The following is a 24,835-nucleotide window of genomic DNA, read 5'->3' on the forward strand; positions in this document are numbered from 1 at the left end:
TGTTTAAAAGAATATCCTTGCCAAAGTTGAGTGGTGCTCGATGTGGGTATGCAGAATCCCAGGAGAATAATTCCTTTCTACACTTTTGTGATTGGCATATTAAAGTGCTGTTCTGAATGTATAACAGAATTTATTTGTCCCGTGGCAGGGAGAGGGGAGGACATACACTTTTCCTGATTTCCATTTGCACACTAGTTTCTCAATTTCCAAGGGGTTCAAACCAGAAGATAACCCGAACGTCAAGATCAATGCTTTCTTAGAATGGCTCCAAACCTTGATGGGCCATCAGAGCTTAACTTTATTTGCTGTTCCCTTGAGTTCTTTCCCAAGAGTCCCTTAGTCCTTTACATAACGTCATTACATACACAGCATTCTAACCTCAAAGCCACAGGGAAGAATTTAGCTATCATTACTTCATTTGCAGATGACAAAACCCAAGCTCATGGAGACTGTGACCTGAGAAGCAAAAAGAAAAAAACAGACACTGATTTTTATCCCCATGGTTTGCTAAGCCTGTTTAATCTGATTCTTCAAGTGCTTTTAACTACAAATTCTGGCTGACTAAATGTGTCACAGGCCTTGCTGTTTAGGAACAACTACTGTTAACCCAGAACATCTCATTTGACAACAGTGGCAAAACTGAATTTCAAATAATTTTTTTGACCTAGCCCAAATAGTGAAACAAAAGCCTGTAACAGAACAAAATAGAGGCCTGTGCCCTGCCTGACTTCAGCATTGCTCTCTCATTTCTGTGATCTTTAGCGGGCAGATAGCAGCAGCTGGCACCCACCACATGGTTGAAACCTCATCAAGTAAAAATGGTTTCTTTTTTGCAAACTGGTGTTCATCATCTCCCTTCTCTAAATAAATGGGTTGTTGAGATACTCAGGTTTCCTTCTTTGTGGCACTAGGGTACAATAGCAGCTTACCCACAGTCTCTGGCAGAAGTTCAATGGAGCTATTTTTCAGTACCATGGATCCATCGCCAGCCCAGCAGAAGGTTTTACTTTATTTTGTTTGGTCTTTGGTTTGTTTCTTAATTGCAAACTGCAGAGTCCAGAGTTCAAGGATAAAGTGTGACCTTGGGTGGTCCATGGGTTTAACAGGATTTGTAAATATTGCCAGGTCCTGAGGCTTAGCGATACCTGCTGTGAAAAAGAACACAGAAGCTCTAGAAAAATGGAAATCATGGTAGATCCTCATAGGTTCATCATGACTTCAGTATAATGAGTAAACACATACGTAGAGCAATAGCTCTCTAGCTCTGCTGACGATAGAATTACCCCAGATTTAAACAATACCAATGCCCAGGTCTCAGTCCAGATCAATTAAATGAGGATCTGGTAGGCATTGGGCCCAGGCATCACTAGTTTTTAAAGCTCCTAAGGTGATTCCATTGCGCAGTCAAGGTTGTGAGCCAGTGCTTTGGAGCAGATTTGCATCTTTATTCAAGGCTTCCATACTAATATTGAAGGCAAAAAATTGAGATTAGAAAAAAAGATTACCCTTGAAAATCCTTTAAATTGCCCATGAAGTAGAATATAAGTGGCTTTGTGTCTGTAGCCCTGAAGAGCTAATGTAAGTGAGGATGCTTAATGCACCTAGAAATGTACAGCATACAGTAAATGGTACATATGCAAAACAGAATTGTACTATGTTAATTAAATAACCAAAAGCACACACTGAGCAGAATTCAGGTTCTGGAAATGCACAGAAAATGGGATTCTACTATCCAAATGTAGAAGGTCACAGCTGTTAAATAATTGATTAACTTTTGAATGACCCAATGTCGATTTTAGATCTGGAAGTTTTTCTAGCCGATTTCAGGTAGAAATAAGGATTTTAACAAGTTTCCTGAGACAGAATAAAGTGATCCCCCGTGTGATGCACAGATCCTAGCTAGATCCAGAAACTAAGTATGTAGACTTCCAGTCCATCACTGAGCAGAACTGTCTGGCAGAGAGTCAGGCCTTCCAAACCCTGCTGTACCGACTCCTCTAGCATGGTTTTCGGTGCTTCCTACAAGCCCTCCCCTATTCAAGTCTCCTCTTCACTTGATGTAAAATGTTTGTTCTACTTCCGCATCTCTGCTGAACCTTCTCCTCCTGCTTCAAATGCTTTTCACATCCCTTCCATTTCCTGTGACCTCAAATCTACCCACTCTGTGCTGCACCCACCATTAACATCAGTGTCTAGTATTGTCCTCTCAAACTGCCTCAAGTCCAATTTCAGGATTTTTTTTTCCCTCAATGTAGCCCCCTCTTGGAATCATCTTCTCTCATGCCCAACCTCTCTGATCCTTCTTCAAGTCCCATGAGCCTTACCTTTAAAGTTCTCCAGAATCTAGCCACTGCTTACCATGCCAGACCACACCAGTCCCAGGTGTCATTTGACCCCACTTGATTATTGGAATAGCTGCTTCATTAGTCTCCCATCCCACTCTTGTCCTCATGGACTGTCCTCTGCACAGCAGCTTGAGCAATCCTTTTAAAATGCGCTCTCAGTCATGCTGCTCCCTGCCTGGAGGTCTCCTATGGCTCCCATCACGTTTAGAAGTAAATCCAAATCTCACCCAAGATCAAACAGCAATCCATGCTTTCTCCACTGATTTTTACTATTGATATTTAGAATATCCTTTAACACATGTTTATACCGTATGAGGCGCTATTCTAAGCCTTTCATAATTTCAGGGTCATCCTCACAGTTTGGAAACTGAGGCATGGAGAGGTTAGGAAACTCACAGGGCATCCAGCCAGTAAGGGGTGAGCTACTGGCTCAAGAGTCCACACTGGTGACTATTGTCCCATCCTATCTCTAGATGTGTGCTATAAACTATGCTATCAGAACTTCATTTTAATTTAAAATATTTCAGTAAGGAGTCCAGGATGGTATTTGGTTTCTTATGTTTGCATATGCATCAACATGTGAGTTTAACTGTAGGAGGAAAGTTTTTATAGAAGGAAAAAGAGAGAAGGGATGGAGCCTGTGTTAATCAGGGAAGTCCACATCCCTCCGACAGCAATGCTCCAGAGCCAAGCTGGAAGCCAAGAAATTTGTTTTAAAAATATGATCTCTCCCAGGCCGAAGATTACGTCAAATATATGGTGATATACCACCCAAAAGGCAAAACCACAGTTTGCTTGTTTAAAGGCTTGTTTTAGGTTGGCTTGGCTGCTTCTCCCAGCTACACCGTGAGCAATGGGCTACAGTTTCTGTGTGAGGGTTGAAAACTTGTCTGGGGGAGAGAAATTGTGGGCCTGCCCAGAGGCTCTGCACTGCTGGAAGGATCACCCACAGCCCAGGCTGGCTGGCTGGGCAGCCAGGCAGCTGGCTTTCATTACGGCCACACCTGAGCAACGGCACCCGCACACTCCCTCCTAGTGGAGGGGGGATTCCATGTGTTGAGTAGCATGAAGAGTTTGGGCTTCAAGTAGAGTGCCCTCAGAAAACAGTAAGAGGTCACCCAGAAATATAAAAATAGGGAAAGGGTAGAGTCTTGGGGTGTAGGGTTGGAAGCAAACTCAAGATTGAGAAGTAAAAGGCAAGGGACAGGTGGTTGAAAATATGCAAATATCCATGCAGACCCATGCCACCTGGGACTCCTCCTGTCCCGAGCACCTAGGCTCTTCTGCTGGCTCTGCTGTTTAAAAGTAACCCAGGAGCTGGTCATTGTGGGGCACACCTGTAATCCCAGGGGCACAGGAGCCTGATGCTGGAAGATCACAAGTTCAAAGCCAGCCTCAGCAACTTAGGGAGGCCCTAAGCAACCCAGCAAGACTCGGTCTCTAAGTAAAAAATTTAAAAAAAAAAGACTGGGGATATGGCTCAGTGGTTAAGCACACCTGGGTTCAATCCTTGGTACAAAAAAAAAAAAAAAAAAAAAAAAAGGAGTGACCTACAGGACCCACACCCTCCAGTTTGCCACACAGGTGACCTAATAGGAGGCTTTAACTATTTGGGGGTAGGCATCTCAGCCTGGCCTGTTGGCACTGTATCATAAGCAGTTGTTAACAAGTGGGAACACAGAAGGAAAGGCCCCGCGACACACAAGGAAGTGCAGCACCTGGTTTGGGGGGAAGGGGGGAGAGAGAGGGCATTGAGTTTCATTGATTGGGTCTGCGTGGCAGGCGGCTGCCCCCCAGGAAGGCCTGGTATTCCTGTCCTCTCCGTGAACCTGCCTGAAAGGGATACAGGAGTTATTGGGTAATCAGGACTTGTCAGCACCTCGGTTATGCAGGATGGTTCAATCCGATAATGTGAATGGAACCTGTAATGGGGCTGATGAAAAGCACTCCAGTTTCAAAAGGGCCTTGAATGATTTTTTGTTCATTTTCTGTTTACATGTAATGTGTTATTGATGTCATTACCTTATAATACAGCGGCTTGTTTCATAGAAAAACCAGGAATTATTCATTCTTTAAAAAAAAAAAAGACTCTGAAGAAGAGGAAGAAAGAAGGAAAGAAAGAAACCCTGTTACGTGAGTAAAATTGCATCCGAATGCTGCAACTGAAACATATTGATTTTCTGGTGCTCGACTTTTTAGATTAAAAATGCCAATACTAAATCCTTTCGTGACCTATAGTTCATATGAAGTTCGCATGTCATTTACTATTATTCTAGAAGGGAAAAGAAAACGGAATCTTTAATGAAAACGTAGTTGGAAAGAATGTCTGCCATTTCCATAATTTGCATACCATTATAATAATGCCTGATTATGAGCTAAATATGCTGATAGTAGGGTGGGCTGGACATTTTTCTTATTTCAAATCAAAAGCCATTTATCTCTTTTTAATTGTTTGCTTGTCTGTCTTCATCCTTGGTGGGAGTCGCTCATTGTCCAGGCTCATTAAGTTTGGGCATTAAGTGCCCATGCTAAGGTCAATCCCAGATAGGGCCAGAGACCTCCAGGCATGGGGTCTTGTCACAGTCTGGAAATGTGCATGGTACTTCTTATTTATTCATCTAATTTAGTTGAGAATTGCCAAGTGGACCCGAGTCCCTGGCACAGTCTTGGTTGCATTTATGGTTCCTGCTTATCTCCAAAGTCCCCAGCTGACATGGGTGCCACCTTTGGTGGCAGTTTTTGTTTTCTAGCCATGTGCCATGATCCAGGTTTGAAAGTTACCAAAAAATATCTTTCTTCTAAAACTATTTCCTTTCACTGTATTCTTCTGTGTTTTTAAGCCATTATCACAAATCTCTCTGTCTTGCTCAGAACTTTCCCTCCTGTTAAACCAGGGATGGCCTGACTTCCTTGTTTTGGTGACAGATGAGTATGTCCTATAATACTTTGGCCTCATTCCTTATCATGACATCTTTATTGCTACAATGAGGGCAAGGCACTCAGAGAGCATAGATTGCCCAGATAAGAAGCTTCTCTAACTAGAATTCTCAGTGTCTACAGCTGTTAGCAAACTGTGGTCCACAAGCCACATCCTACCTGACACCTACTTTTATAAATAAAGTTTTATTGGAACACAAGTTGTCCATTGGTTTACATGTCCTCTGTGGCTGTTTTTGCACTACAAGAGTAGAATTGTCATAGAGACCATATGGCCAGCAAAGCCTAAAATATTGACTATGTTGCCATTTACAGAAAAAGCCTGCCAATCCCTAGCCTACAGTATTGTGTTCCTTAACAGTTTTCTCCTAAATTATAGTAGGCACTGGTGTACCTTAAGCAGTGAGTGTAAGAGTAGATAGGCGCTACAGAATTCAAAATCATGAAGTTTTTTTAAATATTTATTTTTTATGTGTAGTTGGACACAATGCCTTTATTTTATTTATTTTTGTGGTGCTAAGGATTGAACCCAGGGCCTCACACCTGCTAGGTGAGCCCTCCACCGCTGAGCTACAACCCCAGCCCCTAAATTCATGAAGTTCTGAGTGAGGTGAAATCTTAGAAATCACCTAGTCCTAATTCCCAACAGATTGATGTTTGATTACTACAATAGTATTTCTGGTATTGAGGAAACAATTAAATCTCCAAGCCATTTTGTATTCTAATAGTTCTGCTAGGAATTGTTCCTTATATCAGGTACATAGCTATTTCCATGTAGCTCTTTCCCTTGTTCATATTTCTGTGTTTCACAGGTATACAGGCAAGTATGGAAACTCTTCAGCACCGTCATCATGCAGGTATTGAAAACTCTTGTTATTTTCTCTCTCCATGTTTTCTTCTTCAAATTCGGTGTTCCAGTTGACTTGCTTTGTTCCTCTTATGCCAGAGTATTGAGTACTTTGACAGTCCAGGCATGTTCCTCTGGATGCATTAATCCATCCTCAGGTACCAATGCAGTATTGTAGATGTGGTTTTACTAATGTAAAGTTTGGCAGAATTATCACCTCCATTCCTCTAGGAGTTATAGATCTGTTAAACTAAATCTTAATTCACCTTTGGAGAAACCACATATTGCTGCTGATTCACTGTGCAAGGAATCAAACAAAACCCCTTTGTTGATGTTTAGAAAATCATCTTGCTATTTTTCCAACTTGGTCCCTCTTTTTGTGTGTGTGTGTGTTTGTGTGTGTGTGTGTGTGTGTGTGTGTGGTGTCAGGGATTGAACCCAGGACCTTGTGCATGCAAGGCAAGCACTCTACCAACTAAGCTATATTCCCAGCCCCTGTTCTCTTTATTGCCCCTCATTATTCCTGTCTGGACTCTGCTCCTGCTTTTACAGTAGGATCTGATTCCTTAACATCTCATAATGTCTTCTTACTTAGGAAGGACTAAAACAACTTTTCCCAATTCTTTTTTTTTTCTTCACCCATACATGTGAAGAAGGGTGACTTCTTCCAAACTGTTTACTCTTGTCCCACATACTTGACCTATATTAAGTGGAAGGAGAGGAACTGAAAGCAATCATGAAGGTCACAAAGGCTGTTCTATGTTTATTTCTGACTCTTCTCCTTTGGCAGCATGACAGGATTGCCTCTGGTGGACCCCTGTGGTTGGGCAGGTCATGTGATGAAGTCTAGCCTCTAAATTCTGAGTGGAAATGATAGTGTCACTTCCATACCAGCATTTAGCTGCTGATTCAAAGCCCTCTAGTGCTCTCTTTCTCTGTGCCATGGTGACCAACAGCATTGAAGATGGCTGTTTCCCTATTCTGAATCCAAGAGTAATGTGACATGGAGCAGAGTCCTGCTAACTCATGATGGTTGTGGAACACAAGTGAGAAATAATCCTTCATTTTGTAACCTTCATTCATGGTTAGAATGAGGGGTTGTTTGTTTTTGCAACATAACCTAGCCATCTGATACTCAACATTTACCAGATCCTCCTTCAACATTAGGCAAGTACTTATTTAGTACTGTAATAGTCAGCAGTCCATTGCTGTGACAGAATACCTGAGAGAAATCAACATAAAGGAGAAAAGATTTATTTGGGCACATAGTGTCACAAGTTTCAGTCTATGGTCTGCTGGGTCCATTTTTTCTGGGCTTGAGGTGGGGTAGTACTTCATGGCAGAAGAGCCTGGTAGAGCAAAGCTGCTCACTTCATGGCAGCCAGAAGCAGAAAAATAGAAATACCTACATTGAAGGCACACCCCCAGTGACCTACTTCCTCCAAGTAGGTCCCATCTTCCAAAGTTTCCACCACTTCCCAATGGTGTCACTCACTGGGGACAGATCCTTCAAACACATGAGCCTTTGGAGAACATTCCAGATCTGAAGTCAAACAAGTATCTACTCTATGAAAAAGCACTTGAACCATCAAAGTGAGCAAATCAGAAGTTTCAACCCTTGTGGAAACAGAGGGTTTGGACATTTAATGGAGTAATCACTTCAGACCTGAACCCCCCAGATACAGCGTGGCAGACAAAGAAAAGCAGGATCTTCAGGTGTGTCTTCAGGTGTATTATCATCAACACCCTTGTTAGGAAGGCTGAGCTGGATGCCAGGGTTCAGTGGCTAACACATCACCTACCTCCTGTGTGAGGATGGACTGACCCTTTTACCTGTTGGAGGGTCTCCATTTCCTTTTTGCCTTTCCACTCATGCTTCATTCCATTGTGTATCATTTGTGCCCATAGTTGTCCAGCCTCTGCTTTAATATTTCAAAAATAGGATGCTCCTCATTTCCCCAGGCAGTATTTCATCTTTGGACATCCGTACTTATTTCAGTGTTTGTTTGGGGTTTTTTTTGTTGTTGTTGTTTTTGTTTTGTTTTGTTTTGGTTTGTTTTTTCCTCTGAAGCTTTTAAGCTCTGGAAACCTATAGATAGAGCCACCGACCTTTTGTGGTAGAACCTCAAGGCCAGCATTTTTATGAAAATTAATATTTTGACTGAGTTCCTGTTCTGAGCCAAACACTGCCTTGAACTAGGTGATGTTGGACATACGAGGAGAAGTCTGTGGCATAGCCCTGAAGTTTAAGTCCTGATGGATAGATAAGACTGGCCTTTAGGTACTGGGATACAATATGTGCTATTAAATTGTGGGTCAGATTCAGGGGAAGGAAGTTTAGCATGGATTACTGTAATCAAGGAAGGCTTCGTGGAGGGTAGGGGATTCATGCCAAGCCATGGAAGATTTAGATTATAGGTAGGTGGTGGGCATGGGGAGAGGTATATAAGACTAGGTGAACAGCCCCAGGGACAGCAAGGTAAGGATGAACGTGGTATATTTGGGAAAGCATGTGGAATCTGGCCATAGGAAAAAAAAATGGATCGAGGCTCAGATTTTGACCAGATTTGCATAGAGAATTTTTAGAAGCATCTACTGACATGATTTTACAAGACGTAATCCTAGCTAACCTACTCTGTAAGAAAGGATATCTTTGTGCCCTTCTCACACCAACGGGCCTCCCAGAGTTTAAAAAAAAAATTGAGCTTTACCGATCTGGACCTTTTTTCTTTTATCACAGATTCTCTGTTCTCTGTTGATTTGCGGTTTTTATTTTTTCACAGTAACCAGGATCACAGACGGAGATGTTCTTCCTGGACATTTCTCATGCTGGTGTCAGATGTTGCTAGGTTAGTGTACGAGGGTCAGCTGAGGGCCTCCACTAGGGAGGCAGCCAGAGGCTTAGGCCTGTCTCGTGCTGTAACGAGGCGTTTGGGGAGAGGGAATATGGAAAGGATCCCATTGCCCAGCGGGTCCCATTCTTCACATAAGTAATGGGTTCATTTAGCCATTCAACAAGAATGGCTTTCTCCAGGGCATGTGTGGTCTGTAGGCAGTTCAAGCTCAGGACACAGACACACTCAGAAAACACAAGGAATGACAGTGAGTTGATCTGGATGTTCACACTCACACTCCCCTGCTCTGCCTTTCTGTTGACCTCTTAAGTACTTCCACCTCCTCTTGTAAGTTTGAGAATTTTTGAGTCGCTGAAGAAAAATTCGAGAAAGACACAACTCATTCATATCTGACTCGGATAAAAAAAATTCAAAAATTCATGTGAAAGAAAATGCTCTGTTCAACATGGAAGTCAATTGGAAACAACAAGAGTTGTTTCCTGCAGTGTTGAGGGAAGTAGTTAATGAACTTACTGAAATACAAGGCAATCATTTTGAAATGCCAAGGAGAACGGGGATGGAATCAGAGACGGAAGAAAAATTAAGGTGTTATTTTCTATAAATGGAAAGGGGGAATTGGGGACTAATTGCCTTTCTAAAAATTAAGGAATTAAAAATAAAATGCCGAGCTTTCTATAAATCTTGGTAGTCTTCAAAATGAGTCTATATCCATTGATGTTAATATATTGTCATTTTTAATGGATGCATAGTGATTATACATAATCATTGGTTCATATGATTCCTACAACAACCCTGGGACGTAGGCAAAGTGAACTTTTTTTTTTCCTTCATTTTCTATTCGCAGATGTGGACCCAAGATTTTGAGAAACTAAAGGACTCACTCAAGACTATACAACTAATAGGCAATTATGTCAAGATTAAACACCCAGACATTTAAACTCTGATCTGGTCAAATATAGAAGGGAAGCGAAGCCAGGGAATTAACAGTAGGTTTATAAAAGACAATGTGTTCAAGAGAGGAGATGTGGCAATGTAATTTAGTGGGCAAGAGCTCACTTTGGAGCAGCAATTGCAAATAGAAGCCCAGGGTCATAATCTAGTAGCAGATGCATTTGCACAATTACAGCCCAAGTATTTACAAAGTTTTGTTCAATATTTTTAAACAGCATTTTAAAGCCATTAAATATTTTGCAATAAAATTTAATTTCTGGACTCTCTGTTACAGCCCCAAGGGCCAAATTTCCATACACCCACAACCAACAGGAGCTTAGCAGCTATCTCTCTTAAATGTGAGCGCTCCAGTTTGCTCCCTGAGGACCAGTGACCAGTTGATATTTCTCATCATCCTGTACCATTGTGTTTCTCCTGCCCCTCACCATTCCTCCTTGAATTCTGGAGGTCTTGGAATTTGTGTCCTTGGGTCTAGAAACAGCGTCTGGGCTCTATCAACTTATTATGGTGTGGATGTAGGCAGATTACTTCTATAAAATAGAAATGGTGATGGTGGCACTACTGTGGCTAGTGGGGTTTGTTTTCTTTTCCAAGCTATTTCCTTTCTTTGGAAATTCCCATCCTCTAGGGATAAAGAGGCCCATTTATTTTCCCAGGTTGCATAGGCAAATGATTTTGGCTCTTCTGCTCAAATGTAGATGAAGCAGATGCAGAATTACAGTTGGCAACCCAAAGAATGTACCTGTGTATGTTCATCTTGGGGCTACCTCAAGCTTTCAGGGACAGCCTGGCTGATATGTCAGGGTACCATTCAAAATTCATCACTGGTGTTCTGTTGGTGTGAGCTGTGATGTGTCTGTTCACAGTGTAGGAGACATCTAAGCACCCCTCACTCCCTGCCACAATTTTCGCTAGTTGTGAGTTTCCTTGCCTGGCTCTTTGGCCCTCTCAGAGTATCTGTGAGCACCTTAGTTGGCTGCATGGCTTGTCTTTGCCTGTTGGCTCTCTGATCCACTCCCAACCTTTTCTCTTTCTACTATGTGAGACACCAGAGGACCATTTTCAAAACATTTTCCAGGCTCTGGGGCTGTCAGATTTGCAGACTAAAGTTCATTATATTTGGTGACCTTCTTTAATAAAAAGAATACACAGTTACAGATACAAAATTATGTGAAAAAGGGAATGTTTATATTTTTGTGAGAAAACAAGTCATGATAAATTACAAATCTTAAAAGATTACTTAGAGTAGAAAAAAACTAGAACAAATAAAAAACACAAGGCTGGGGAAATAAGGTCAATTTATTCATTAACTGTTGAGATAGAGCTCTTATGATTTCCTAAGTAGAATGTTTGGCTTCTTCCTCTTTGATAGCTTCTTCCTATGACAATAATTTTCTATCAAAGAAGAAGAAATATTATTCATTCTTCTCTTGATATGCTGATTGGAATTTAATTCGTTTATTATTGGCAATTTAGAAATGTTTTCATTTATAGCATTATTAGGGTTACATAAAATTGTTAGGATTATTGTCAATGGTGTCTGTCAAGTTGCTTTCTTAGCAAGACTTTAAGGCAACTTAAATTTCTTGAAATTAGGATCACCGAGTTTGCTTTCACTGTCCTAGTATTGATAACCCAACATGAACACCAGGTACAATGGCTCAGCGGGCAGTCATGAAAGTATTCTATTCCAGATGAGGAAACATTCTTGAGCATGTGGGACAATCCGATGTCCACAGGATATCAGACATCCCCAGATTAAGTGATACTAGCAACCCTCAATCCTTTGGAAAAACCACAGCCAGTAACAGATCTATAGAGAAGTAACTGTGAACCACACATATGCATGGCTCACTAGGCAGGAGCTAAATGAATCTCCAGCTCAGCGTCCCTTAGATAAACCCTAAGTAGGCCCCTCATAATTCAAGAGGACACATAGTGCAGGGGATGCCAGAGACTGAGAAGAAGGCAGTCATAGCCATGCTGGTTGAAATACCATGCTCCTCTAGTTGCATGTCTGCGACCCTGTACACCTCCCAGGCCTTGGGAGGGCTCTACACAGGGAAAGGCCCTGAAACTTACTTCTCTCAAGCTTCCCTCTCAATGCATTTCTCAAGCCCCCTTGCCTGGTCCTAGAGGGGATCCAGTCAAGGGGTTGGAGAACTCCTGGCCTTTTGGCTAAAACCACCTCTTTCTTTACCCCTTGGGCTGTAGGATAAATAGAGCTTCCTGTCTGTGGTCATCTCTGTCACCATCCCATTCGGTTTTTAGAACATCTGAAACATTTATAACTAGTGACTGTTTCAAATCCATTCTGTTGTATGACCTAGAGTGGGGTTCCTTTCCTAAGTGGGACCTAATCTATACTCATTTTTACTTAAAGAACATGCTCAGAAATAATGTACATTTCCAAATTTGGCCTAAAGATCTTTTGCAGATTGATTCCTACTGTCTTTAGTGAACTTTGTATATGAGGCACCTTGTGGAGCCCACAGGTTCATCTGTGTGCCATTACGTTTCATATCTTTATTACATATTTATATACATTTTATTCAATCTACCTAGAGAGAGTGTTGTTTTTCTCCATAATTGACAGCACACAAAAGGTGACATATAGTATTAGTGGAAAGCCTCCAATTGTGTGTGAGCAAAGTCCAGAACCCCCGAAAACACAAGACATAATAATACATACAGTAGGGCCAAATTATAAAAAATAATGGTGCAAAGTGGTGTCTGTAAATATTTTAAGCTAAGTAATCTAGTGGGATTAGAGTGAGGAACAGAAAATGAAACTTTATTTCATTTGGAAAAGCATGCCTGGGGGGAAGAATATATAATTCAGAAATATCAGTAGAAGAGAAAATGCAAAATGATACTGATGCTGAATGAGGATTAGAATGGAGATGACAGCAAATTTGGCATTAGCATCGTACTCAGATGGTAACAATTTAAAGAGCATAAACTAGATGGCAAAACAAATGAGAACAGCAAATTTGGTACTCGTAATAGAAGTGTGAATTGGATTGAAAGGGATTAAGAGATGCAATGATTTTTTTTAAATTTCTTTTGTCTTTTTACATTAGAAACACTTTGATAAATAATACAGATGATTATAAAGAAGAACAAAAATAATTATTCACATCCTAAAATTTGAGGAGGAACCTCAAAACTACCTGGATAACCCCCTTCCACATACAGATGAGGAATAGGATCAGGGGTAGGAATTCACTACAGATCATTTTGCCATACAAGTTCCTCTCATTGCACTCAGACTTTGGTTTACACTTGAATTTATAACTCTGTAAATGTTGACTAAAGGAAAACTTACAACTGATCCAAAGTATTTGATGATTATAAATGCTGTGAAATAGCACAGCATTTTTGCACACAATAAAGGAATAATGTAAGCATTGGAAATGTTCTGGCCCATGCCTTGTTCCTCATTATATCCTGAGTGCTCACCTTGTGTATGGTACAGAAAAGGCATTAAGTAGATGTTGGATATTTGTCAAATGGATTGTTGGTTGATCATTGGAGGGTTCAATAAATGCAAGAGAGAAAAGAAGGCGGGACAAGACAGAGGGTGGGTGGGTGGGTGGCTGATGGATGGTTGAGGGACTTTCAAAGGGAAAATCTAATCTGTTCTCTAATTTCCTGAGGAAGAATGGACTGTGCCAGTTCTGGGCCATGCTATCTCAAATGAAACACAGCAATTCATGAACAGCAAGGACATTTCTACTAGGAAATATGATAAAGCAATCTCATTGCCTAATCAAATCTCAAAAGACTTGAGATTACCAAGAGCGGTGTCCAGGAATGTCAATAGCGTGGATGATAACCATTTGCCTGTGATTACAAACAAGAAATTATCCACGATTAAGTGGAGGATACCAAGTTAGTGAAGAAACTGAATTATGCTGTACAGTTTTATTGCTTTTAGATGTGTTGGTAAGAAATGAAAATAGACTCATAAAATATTACCTATGAGGGATCATTGGAGAAAATTGTTTTCATTATTGATAAGAATTCCTAGTTATCATCTCAATTATAGATAAAAGGATGCCGCCTATGAACTTAAGGATGTTTTAAACAGTTCTCTGGCATAAAAATCATTCTCCTGGCATCTCTTTTACACTATTAATTAGAAAAGCAGATGTTTTATTCTGTTCATACTCAGCCTGTATGAATTTTTGCAAATTTGGAATTAGTAGAATTAGTCTGAACAATGAAGCCTTCCAGGACACTGCTGTTTGGGGACATAATATAACACTCAATGGTTAACTAGAGATCATGAACATGTATTACTTAGAAGTTTCAGTGAGCATGAATTCCTCCAGCCAACTTTATCAGTTGCACTGATTAATTGTGTAATTGTTAATCTTGTACATTTTTTAAACTAATGAACAGCAAATTAGAGGAAGGTCTGCCATTTCCCCCCTCTTTTCTCTTTCTTTCTTGATATGTAGCTGAGTTCAGTCACCATCAGCACTAAATTCCATTCAGAGTTCACAGCCGTCATGATAGCTAGTGCAGTTTTAGGTTAAGCATATTTTATCCATAAATTGCTATATTTGGTTCTCGAGTTATTATTGCAGTTCCTTGGGGTACATTTAAATCCACCTTATTGTAATAGATTATGGAATATAGTGGCTAATGTGTCTAATGTAAAATAAATGACTATAATGATTTATGATGCGACACTTCAATTTTATTGAACATAAGGATCATTGTACTAAAATGGATGGTGTATTGCTGGTTTAGCATAAAATACTGAATAACATATTCAAGAAAATGAATGGCTTGGCCAGTTCATAATATTCTGCCCCTTCAGCTGAGAGGTCTTTAATAAGCAGGAGTGTCATTACACTTGGAAATGTATGTGTAGGTAATCCATTATCTAGAACAATGACAGGGATCTGCTCAAGTCCTTATTAAAGAAGAGACTCTTTAGGAGAAAATGTAGAATTCTTTGATCTTCATAAAAGAATGATTTCCATCCAACCACAAGGCAACTGTAATAACAGTGCTGAGCAGCAAAATAGTAAGTGGTCCCACATTTAAAAATGATCACCTCGAGACTCTCTCATGACTGCCTAGATGGAGCAGAATTGCAGAAAGATTTTGATTTTTTTCATCATTGTCCTCAGATGATATCCTTAATGTCCTTCTCTACACATGTCTGTTCATCAACTCTCTAGCTTTTATCGTGCCTAGCTTATGTGGTAACTCATCCTATATCTTTCCACAGAACTCTGTGTTTATGTTTCATTACTCAATAATAAGGTAGATTTAAGAAGGTCTGAATTAGCTTTTAATTCTTATTCACACATAAACAATGATTTTCAGTAATATAATGGGCCAGTTTGTGTTCTGAGACCTGGGGAAGGAAAGGAAATTCTTACACAGCAAATGACAGATTCAGATTAATGGTTAAAGATCTATCCTCCAAAAACTGGGGGAGGGTGGGGGCCTGAGGAATAAGAGATTGATAGGAATGTTTTCTGACTCTCTCATCCTTGTGATCCTGTGATCCTTCCATCATAGCTCCATGAATCTTCTGGGATACTGTTCAATGACTTAAACAACTCCCACCTGACAACTAAATCCTTAAGGGATAATCTTAATAGCATCCATATTGCCCTGGGAAGATAACTAGCTTTCCTCCTGGGCGTGGCCATGCTAGGAAGTGGTGAGGGACCCTGAGTATTTTGAGCCCAACTCTTGCATGGTGGGTTACACTGACATCAACTCCACTAACCACTGACCTCCTCGGCACTTTCTGGTTTATACCCTTCTCCATCCCTCTGCCCAACCAAAACTGAGGGGCTGTCAAATATCCTACAGTCCACATTGGAGGGTCTTTCCTTCACAAGGCTGAGAACCCAGTTCATCATGCATTTTGATTCCACACGGGGGCTTTGATTTCTGTCTCCTCGGTAGCAGAGTTGACTACTCTGCCTGAAAGGACGTGGGTCATGATGAGAAAGCAATCTGAAGATGAAGAGAGCACTGTACTTGTGGACTGAAGGAGTTAACATTCCAGGACAGGGGGATGCGTGCCGTGCATTCTGTCCTGTATGGATTGCAGATGTTTATTTATTCAGGATATGGTCTCAGGCCACTTTTAAAATTATTATTGTATTGATAAGATGATGTACCCTGAAAATATTCATTGTAGAAATCAATGAGCAACTCTGGATGTTGTGAGTTAATTTGGAAGATCAAAAGCTTCTGAATGAATATTCCCCAAAGTGTGCACATTCTGTAAGCAACTAAAAATGAAAAGGATAAGGACCATCTTTTCACTAATGGACATGTGGGTGTGTTGCTGCTTTTGGATCTCTTCATAATGCTAGAAAAGACTGAGGCAAAAGCTGCTCAGATACCTCTAGCCTTAAAAGTTCCCCAACCACCACAATCTCCACACCCTAGTTCCTGAATTTTAGGATTTTTCTTTTCTTTTACAATTTCCCTCTACACCAAATTCTATGTAGACATTAAACATTGTCAAGATGTTTTCGTAAAGAATATTGAGGGTGAGGGTGTTTTTTTCTTCTTATACCTTCATTATTTTCCCCAAAAAATATTGTAGTAAATTGAAATGGCTCATAAGATCTCTCAGCCACCCCACAAGATATTATTTCTCTGCCTCAATGTCTCCTACCAGCTGCAGCTTGAATCTCTGTCTGATCAGCTTTGGAACTGAGCCATAGAATTGTGACTTCAGAAAAGGAGATTGCCAAGGCCAAAGCACACAACCTAAAGTTTGGCCAGTGAGAGACCTTTTTGCCCTGGCTCCATTATTAATCCACTCCCTCTCCCCTTTCTCTTCTCCCTCCCTCCCCACCCTCTCTACCACACCCTCACTCCATCCAGTATTTCCAAGGATTTCTCTCTAGCTCTCTAACATTTCTCTGATGTGCTTTCCTCATAACCTTGTGTTTTAACTTATTCATCACACCAAATATCATATCTATTTTATTCCCTCCAAGTTCTGTGTCTTACTTCTAGCACTAATGTAATTTTTAGAATCCAGACCTCCATTTATGTAAGAATCCATACGTAGAATTACTGATGTTAACATCTCTCAAAAAAAGTGCTAATGGGGCTATTTATTGAAACCAAGGATTTACATTTATATATAATGTGTGTGTGTATGTATATGTGAATGTATGTGTGTGTATATGTATGTGTATATATATATATATATATATATATATATATATATATATTTTTTTTTTAATTTCCAAATTATGCTTTGGCTTCTTTTTTGGGGAGTTCATGCAACTACTACTTCCTTATGTCTTGTAGCCAGAGCCCAGATAAAGCCATGCACATCATTTACTTCCTTGAAAACACTTTGATATATAGAACAGAAGAATTGTACCTGAGAAACTTGAAGTATCTGCCCAACATTGATATTTTAAAATTGTTTTTTCTTTATATCTTCCTTCAAAACATAGGCTGTATAAGCCCATCAAAGGATCTTTAGATTTTTCTTTAAGCACTGTTTTTCTAAGGGTGACAGCCCCAGTGTAGAACTCTGCCTGACTTTAACAGGCAGACTTTTCAGTACTAGGCACACAGGTCTAGGACAAGTTGAGAATCATTGGAACTGTCAAGTGCAATTATCCCTGAGCTAAATAAGACAAATGGCCCATTAGAAGTTATGTATGATGCATTGAGAGTCTGAGAACTTGACCAAAATGACTTCACAAGATGTTGGGGAAAAACATGGACATTTACTTGGATAGAGTGATAATGCATCTATTTCCTCCAAGCCAGAGGGGACTGAATATTTGTATTATTCACTGTCTTTTTGACTAACCAAAAATAGTTAAAACAACCTGAGGTAAATTTAGCAGAGACCAAATGAAGAAAACTTTGAAATTTGCTAACCAGCCACTATAATTATTGAGTACATGCAGTGATACGTTCCTCTTGATGAGGAGAGCACAGTATTGTGAAATCACAACTTCTCCCCAGGAAGAGCTACAAGTCTAGCTACAAGATGCTCTCCAAAATTTTTTTAAAATGTTGGGGGGATGTTTGATGTTTGGGGAATTTGTGGAGACTATTGAAGGGTGGATGCTAACTTGATGTAATTATTCTTAGGTTGATCTGGAGAAATTAAAAGATGTTAGTTAAAGGGGAAAAGTTTGTAAAAAGAGATAAAAGAAGGGAGGACTTTATTTTATATAGTATTTATATTTGTATTTTAAGCAACAGCAATCAAAACAGTGAGTCACTGTTACATTGAGTGTTGCAGGGGTAGGAGTGGGACATCATCGTGTCTGGAGATAGATCCAGATACATATGGAAATTCAGTAGAGGAGGTAGATAATCAAATGAGTAGTGAAAAGGTGTTTTATTTGGTAACTATTAGGAAAAAAATAATGCAAGCCTCCTACATCATTCCTTCAATCCAAGTAAGCTTTAAGTAAACCATATAGGGATAAGTAATGAAAAAACTGATACTATAAATTTCTAAAAGAAACATGGGTGCACATTATGCTTAGAAAACAAGGACCTTTCTAGAAGTAGCATGAAGTGCAGGAGCTATTAAGTACAATATTGATATATTTGACCATAAAACAAAGTTAAATTCTCATTGAAGTCAAAAGACTAACAAAAAACTAGTATATTCATAATACGTACTTCAAGGTCTGATTTTCTTATTGAACATCATTGATATATAAACACACAGACATATACACACACATATACCATTTTAATTTCTGCAAATAAATTTCTAATATTTATGTGCTATTGGAAGATACTGACCAAATTTTTCATCATGGCCTTAGGATAATCTTTTATTTAATGTAGTTTTGTAATCATGTTTTTGTAATAGTACATGCATGCATTATTTGAATAAACAAAAACTAAAATATGTTAACACTATGATTGATCCATAAATCAGTGGTTCTTACTCTTTTGGGAAACAGACTCCTTTAAGAATCAGACATTCTGTACAAACAACAATGGTGAGGATGTGGGGGAAAAGGCACACTCCTACATTGCTGGTGAACTGCAAATTGGTGCAGCCAATATGGAAAACAGTATGGAGATTCCTTGGAAAACTGAGATTGGAACCACCATTTGACCCAGATATCCTACTCCTCAGTCTGTACCCAAAGGACTTAAAAACAGCATACTACAGGGACACAGCCACATCTATGTTTATAGCAGCACAATTCACAATAGCTAAACTGTGGAACCAACCTAGATGCCCTTCAGTTGATGAATGGATAAAGAAAATGTGGTATGTATACACAATGGAATATTATTCAGCATTAAAAGACAATAAAATCATGGCATTTGCAGGTAAATGGATGGAGTTGGAGAAGATAATGCTAAGTGAAGTTAGCCAATCCCCCCACCCCAAATAAAAACAAATGCCGAATGTTTTCTCTGATATAAGGATGCTGATTTGTAATGGGGCTTCAGGGGGAGCATGGGAGGATTAGACAAACTCTAGATAGACCAAAGGGGTGGCAGTGGAAGGGAGGGGGCCTGGGGGTAGAAAAGGTGGTGGAATGAGATGGACATCATTACCCTAAGTACATGTATGAAGACACGAATGGTGTGACTGTACTTGGTGTACAACCAGAGATATGAAAAATTGTGCTCTATATGTGTAATAAGAATTGTAATGCATTCCACTGTCATATATAACAAATTAGAATCAGACATTCTGGGCCCTGTCCCCTGAAGAGTGTGCATAAATACAGACACCAAAATGCAGTATGAGTTGTGAATCCTAAATTACTCTGCCCTAAATAATTCCGAAGTAAGCTAGTAACAGTTATCTATTGCTGCATAGCAGACCACCCCCAAACTTAATGGCTTAAGACTAGAACCACTTTGCTGCTTATGATCCTGTGTGTCAGACATTCAGGCAGTATGCAAGTATAGTTATCTCCACTTCAAGTTTTTGCAGGTTATTGGTGTCAGAGGATCCCAGAGGGCCCCACTTACCTGTCTGGGGCCTTGGTCCTGCCTCTGAGTGGGGTGCCTCAGTGCTCTGCCATCAACCCTTTCTAACCAAATGTCCTGGGTTGCTTACCTGGAATCTCAGGAGAAAAACAGAAGCCAAATGATTGCTGGAGACCAGGGTTCAATTGTCATAGCATGACACTTTCACCACTTTCTGTTCAGCACAAGTCACAGGGCTGGCCCAGAATCAAGGGGAAATGAGCTCATAGTAGGAGGCAAAGCACAGTCACGCTAAAAATGGACATGTGGGATGGAAGGAATCACTGTGGCCACATTTGGTTTTTTTTTTTTTTTTTTTTTTTGGTGGGGGGGTAACAGAGATTAAACTTAGGAGTGCTTAACCACTGGGCCCCAGCCCCATCCCTTTTTTGTATTTTATTTAGAGACAGGGTCTCCCTGAGAGTGCCTCACTAAGTTACTGAAGCTGGCTTTGAACTCAGCATCCTCCTGCCTCAGTCTTCCCTGTTGCTGGGATTACAAACATGCGCCACTGCGCCCAGCCACTGTGGCCTCTTTTAAAATCAGTCCACCAGGCATGGTGCCCTGCACCTCTAATCTCAGCTACTCAGGAGGATGAGGCAAGAGGATTGATTGAACCTAGGAGTTTGAGTCCAGCCTGGGAAACATAATAAGACCCTATCTCAAAAATAAAGGCAAATTATGTTATGAACATTTATAAATATTGTATGGATCCCACTGTTATGTATAATTATAATGCACCAATAAAAAAGAAAGCTGAGGGCACTGACACACACCTGTAATGTGGTACACACCAGTGGATTGGGAGGCTGAGGAGGGAAGGTTGCAAGTTCAAAGCCAGCCTCAGCAAAAGAAAGGTGCTAAGCAAGGTGAGACCCTGCCTCTATATAAAATACAAAAAAGGGCTGAGGATGTGGCTCAGTGGTTGAGTGTCCCTGAGTTCAATCCCGGGAACCCCAAAAAAATAAATAAATAAAAATAAATACATATAATCTACCACAATATAATTCTCTGAAATGTATCACATTTAGCCAATAGATGAATTTGTTGATCTGTACCCCGACATTCATACTAAATAAAACATAGTCATCTGACTGTAAACTATAATAATAGTCTACTCAATTTAAATACATGATGATTTTGTTGGTTTTGTTTTTTGTCAGCTTATCCCAAAATTCTCCCAGTGAAACTATGCATGAAATGGGAATGTGGAAGCCATCATTTTGGCTCATACTTCAAACACTTTGATACAAAATGTTTTGTCCATAATGCAGAAAGTTCTACTTTGGAATCATTTTGGAAAAAATCATGTTTTCCTGAGTAACAAAGGGTCATATATTTAAATGCTGGACCTCTATACCCATCATAAAAGAAAAAGCTGGAGAAAAATCACAAATCATCACCCTAAAATGCATGGATATAATGCTAAGATTAAATGGATGATCCCAAATCCTAAAAGAACTTCAGTTAAAAGTGACAAATCTAACAAGATTGTCTCCTTTCTAAATGTACCCACATTCTTTGTACTGTGGTCTTAAATGACAGTGACCAATGAAGGACACCAGGCATGTGAGCAAAACCTCTGAGGGCCTGGAAGGTAACTGCAATCAAAGGATGTGAACTTAAAGGAAATGGAGAATAGGGAAAGGGGAGAAAATTACTAATTTGGAGTCTCAGATAAATTAAAAGTTAGCATATGTGGTAAAGAGTAGAAAAGAAGATACAAGAAAGAGCTCTTGAAGCTATAGAATTCCCAGCCAGGTGTGGTAGTACATGCCTGTAATCCCAGCAGCTCAAAAGACTGGGGCAGGAAGATCACAAATTCAGAGCCAGCCTCACCAACTCACTGAGGCCCTAACTCAAGTTAGAGAAGGATCTCTAAATAAAATACAAAAAAAGGGCTGGGGATGGGCTCAGGTTGTGGCTCAATGGTAGAGTGCTTGCCTATCATGCTTAAGGCACTGGGTTCAGAAACTCAACACCACATAAAAATAAATTAATAAATAAAATGTATTGTTTTAAAAAGGCAGGACTGGGGGGGGGAGGCACATGGCATAATGGTTAAGCACCCCTGGGTTCAATCCCCAATACCAGAAAAGAAAGAAATACAGAATTAAAGAAACATAAAATTTCCAAAGTAATGCAAAATGAGCATTTTCTTGTGGACTCAGTGTTAGCTATGTCTAAGATCAACACATTTCATATCACAAAGTAATATCCAGAGATGTCTGGAGCTGCCCCTAACAGTAGAACAGAGAGAAAGGGACATAGTGAGAGCTCACAGCACTTCTCTAATAAAGGGACTAAAGCTTCTATGGGTTGCATGTGAAAACCATGGGAAAGAGCAGAAACAGTCATCCTGAAGGTGACCCCCGGAAGGGCAAGATGTCCCCAATTGTCTATTAGACTATTGTCTAATTGAGACTATTTTTAATACCTGGATATGGCCCAAGTTCCTTTCAAGGGCAGGAAGAAAATATTCAAAATAGTATGGTTGACAGGCTACGATATTAAAAAATAAATTAAACAACTTCCTGATCTCATGATTTACACCTTGCATGTTCAATTTTTTTTTTCCATCACACTAGCTATGCTGTGGCTTCATTCTTCTTTAGCATCTCCTGAGAAGATCTTTTGGTATTTTTGCTGTCAACTCCCTCCCAGAATCTCTCTGAAAATACTGAGACAGTCTGAAAGTCACAAAAAAATATCTTTTTGTAGAAATAGAAATATTTCGTAGGTAGGCTAAATAAAAGTACCAAGAAATTCTCAAAATGGAGAACAAAAAGACCAAGAGACTGTAAAAAGAGGAGTGGGTGGGGGAAGAGAGATTTAATTCAACCCAAAAGGGTTAACATGTAAGCATAAGGAATTTAAAAGAAAAAGAGGAGAGAGAAAATGAATGAGAGGAAATTACTTATCCAAGAACTGAAAGATGTAGTGTTTCATAGCATAAGGACTTAGGTATAGTATGGAAAAATCAATAAATAAGAAGGCCCACGTCGGGGATCATTACTAGGATATTTCAAAATAACAGATGTAAGAATTCTCAGAGCATCCAAAAAGAAAGGGGAAAGTCATGCTCAAAGTCATAGAAATCAGAAAGACATCAGAGTTTTAATAGCTACCTTAAAAGAGAAAATCATAAAAGTGATATTTCTATAATTCTGACAGAAAATGATTTTCAACCTAAATTCTATACCCTGCCTAAACTTTCAATCTGGCGGAGTGTGGAATAAAGACACCTGCAGATATGCATTTCTCTCTTCCTTGTCTTCTTTCCTGCTTTGATCCTGGAGGTTCAGCTTCAGCCAAAGGAGAGAGTTAACTTTGAAACAGAATCAGTGAAACCTAGTATCCAACACAGGAAACATAAAGCCATAATCAGATGATGGGAAAGCTAAAGTTCCACTTGGCATCAGAACCATGGGTCTAGAAAGAAACCAGTTCAGACTGGATTTTTTAAAAATGTGATCAATATATTTTCTGGTCTATTTGACTATTGGAAAATAATAATAAACAGGACATAGGAAATAAAATGAATGATGATAACATAGAAAGCTAGGCAAATTTAAAAAGAGAAGCAACCATGAACTCGTGGAAAAATAAACATTTGTATAAGAAATTAAACATAGTATACTAGTTGGCTCTGTGATAAATAATACATACACAGTTCTAACAAACATTGTTGATTTAACAATTTAATTAGGAATTACAAATATAAATAGTTACCTTTTATCTACAGGGAATGTGTTATAGAACCCCTAGTGGTTGCATGAAACCATAGATATTATCTAATCCTGTGTATTCTGGGGTTTTTTTCTAAGTATACATAAATTTTTAAGTTATAAGTTTATAAACTTATAAATTTATAAGTTACAAATAGTATGAGATTAACAACAGTAGCTCAAAATAGAACCATTATAACTATACATTGTAATAGAAGAGTTCTCATCATGCTACTCATACTGATGCACAATTTAAATCTTAATGAATTGTTTGTTTTGGGGGATTTTCATTTAATATTTTTGGACTACATTGGACTGCATGTGACTAAAACCACAGAAAATAAAACTAAAGATAATGGGGTACTACTATATTCCTAGTGTCATAATATATATATTATGTGGTGAGACTGAGAATAGTATAAAAGAGTTAGATCATTATGTCTCATAAAGATATCAAAAAGAGATCATGTACATGTGTGTGTTTTAAACATTGTATAGTATAAATTAGTATATTAAGAAATAGCAATATAAAATATTTGTCAGTCTGGAAATCAAAATATATTGGAAAGATGATGGAATGAGATGGACATTATTACCCAAGGTACATGTATGCTTGCACAAATGGTGTGACTGTACTTGGTATACAAACAGAAGTGAAAAACCTAACCCTAACCCTAACCCTAACCCTAGAAGAGCATTCTGTTGTCATGTATAACTGATTAGGAAAAAAACATTAAAAGAAAAAGAATTGCCCTTTTACCGAGGCACAATTTCAGTCCTTCCTCTTCAAAATAGGCAACCTATTTCCTGTAAGTTTGGATGTACAGCCATTCCAAAAACAAAAAGAGAGAAAGTTTTAAGTGGTTGCCCTGAGAAACTGAATGGGGAAGGAAGAGTAGTGGGAATTCAGGAATGTTGATGAGGAATTTTGTTTTAATTGTTACATTTCTTTTGACACTATTTTACTTTTAAGTGTGTATGTATATTACTTGGAAAAGAAACTAAAAAGGAAATTAAGAGGATAATCAGCATGGCTTGATCCTATTTAAACCACCTCTGTGGATTGCTCACCTTCTTTTTTGGAGGTAGTATGAGTTGTGAACTCAGATACAATTATGCTCCTTGTGAGGGTCACTTGGTCCATGAAAAGTGTGGAGCCTGGTGTCACATGGATGGAAAGGTGTCTCATTCTCC

The 24,835-nt window shown here is 39.3% G+C and overlaps 1 protein-coding gene and 1 long non-coding RNA gene across 2 annotated transcripts in view; one reads left to right on the forward strand and one right to left on the reverse strand.

The window, feature by feature from the left end:
- Rarb (retinoic acid receptor beta) overlaps positions 1–24,835 on the forward strand; it is a 716,777-nt gene that overhangs the window by 442,232 nt on the left and 249,710 nt on the right. The gene's annotated exons all lie outside the window — the stretch shown is intronic.
- Positions 281–20,108, reverse strand: LOC124088194 (uncharacterized). The gene is made up of 3 exons (XR_006850283.2): positions 20,005–20,108; positions 930–1,148; positions 281–456 (listed from the first exon to the last, which is right to left on the reverse strand). It is a non-coding gene; the product is annotated as an uncharacterized LOC124088194 (long non-coding RNA).

Source organism: Marmota monax, unplaced genomic scaffold, assembly GCF_021218885.2.
Source record: "Marmota monax isolate L192 unplaced genomic scaffold, Marmota_monax_Labrador192_F-V1.1 WCK01_AAM20220418_F8-fsc00021, whole genome shotgun sequence".
Taxonomy (NCBI): Eukaryota; Metazoa; Chordata; class Mammalia; order Rodentia; family Sciuridae; genus Marmota; species Marmota monax.